Source organism: Erpetoichthys calabaricus, chromosome 5 (assembly GCF_900747795.2).
Source record: "Erpetoichthys calabaricus chromosome 5, fErpCal1.3, whole genome shotgun sequence".
Taxonomy (NCBI): Eukaryota; Metazoa; Chordata; class Cladistia; order Polypteriformes; family Polypteridae; genus Erpetoichthys; species Erpetoichthys calabaricus.
Genome location: NC_041398.2, coordinates 29,040,192 through 29,042,187, shown reverse-complemented (window position 1 = coordinate 29,042,187; position 1,996 = coordinate 29,040,192). Strand labels below are relative to the sequence as shown.

General features: G+C 47.4%; 1 pseudogene; it reads left to right on the top strand.

Annotated features, from left to right (window-relative positions):
• Positions 1 to 329: 329 nt before the first annotated feature.
• LOC127528043 (uncharacterized) lies at positions 330 to 438 on the top strand (annotated as a pseudogene).
• Positions 439 to 1,996: the final 1,558 nt, after the last annotated feature.

Genomic DNA, 1,996 nt, shown 5'->3' with positions numbered 1-1,996 from the left:
ATGAGTAGGATTTTTCGTTAGAACACCGGCTATTTCTGGAAGATGCCTCCCATTGCAAAGTTGCAGGCTCCTCGTCAGATAGATCACATCCAGCTGTTCAATCTATACACGGGGAAGAACGGAGGTGGCGGGATTTGGTCGGCGACAGAAGGGGACCAGCATGAAGGATAAAGAACATTCAAATTCAAAAATCATTCTGAAAATTTCAAAAGAAAGAATAAAAATGGAAGAAAGATAGGGAGGAAAAAAAAAAAAAAAGATTGGGCTGTTGTTTAGTAAAGAGGGCTTCCAACATTGCCTATATCGGGACAGAAAAACTTGCCCTTCTCGTTTACGGCCATACCACCTTGAATACGTCCAATCTCGGAAGCTAAGCAGGGTCAGGCTCGATTAGTACTTGGATGGGAGACCGCCTGGGAATACTGAGTGCTGCAAGCTTTTGCCTTTCTGCCAGCAGGGGTCACTCTTTTCCCCGTCTTTTTCTTTTCCTCCTTTCACCCGTGTCAGGAACTTGCCACTTGGCAGCAAATAAAGCAGCTTGAAATCAGTTAAGTTGTACAAAAAGGATGGATGAAAGAAAGAAAGAAAGAAAAAGTGCACTCAGTTCCACTTCTCTCCACTTTATTCTGTTCGTATCACTCGCTGTTCCACGCTGCTGTCAAAGGAGGTGAGAGAACTTAAAAATATTAATAATGCAGCAATGATACACAGGTGGGTTGGAAGAAATAAATAAAATTGATTATTAAAATATTTTTTTATCATTATTTTTATATGGGGGGGGGGGTTCTTTTATATAAATAAATAAACAATCTTTTGGATCTTCTGTATTTATGACTTTAAGCTCCCAATGCTGAGGCTGCCTCACTGGCTCCTGCTTCACAGTCACCCAAATGCCACTTTCACTCCACAAAGAAAAGTTGAAACGCTTTTTCAGTCTGTCTTTTGAATCAAGGTTATCAGGGGAGAGCACGAACGCAGTCCCCCACTACTACAAATTAATGCGGCTTTGGTGGTTCCTGAGGCAAAAACTGGGAGGAGTTTGGGGAGACCATGGAGAACGACTTTCGGACGGCTTCGAGGAGATTCTGGTCCCCCATCCAGCGTCTCGGGAGTTGAACCTAGGATTCAGGAGGAACAGTGTGGTTTTCGTCTTGGTTGTGGAACAGTGGACCAGCTCTACACCCTCTGCAGGGTCATGGAGGGTGCATGAGAGTTTGCCCAACCAGTCTACATGTGTTTTGTGGACTTGGAAAAGGCATTCAACCGTGTCCCTCGGGGAATGCTGTGGGGAGTACTCCGAGAGTATGGGGTACCGGACCCCCTGATAAGGGACGTTCAAGTCCCTGTACAACCGGTGTCAGAGCTTGGTCCACATTGCCGGCAGTCAGTCGTACCTGTTTCTAGTGAGAGTTGAACTCCGCAGGGCTGCCCTTTGTCACCGATTCTGTTCATAACTTTTAGGGATGGAATTTGTAGGCGCAGCCAGGACGTTGAGGGGGTCCGGTTTGGTGGGCTCAGGATTGGGTCACTGCTTTTTGCAGATGATGTTGTCCTGTTAGCTTCATCAGGCCATGATCTTCAGCTCTCTCTGGATCGGTTCGCAGCTGAGTGTGAAGCGGCTGGGATGGGAATCAGCACCTCCAAATCCGAGACAATGGTCCTCAGCCAGAAATGAGTGGAGTGCCCTCTCAGGGTTGGGAGTGAGATCCTGCACCAAGTGGAGGAGTTCAAGTATCTCGGGGTCTTGTTCACGAGTGAGGGAAGAATGGAGTGTGAGATCGACAGGCGGATCGGTGCGGCATCCACAGTAATGTAGGCTCTGCATCGGTCTGTCGTGGTGAAAAAGGAGCTGAGCCGTAAGGCAAAGCCCTCAATTTACTAGTCGATCTATGTTCCTACCCTCACCTATGGTCATGAGCTATGGGTAGTGACCGAAAGAACGAGATCGCGAATACAAGCGGCTGAAATGAGTTTCCTCCACAGGGTGTCTGAGCTC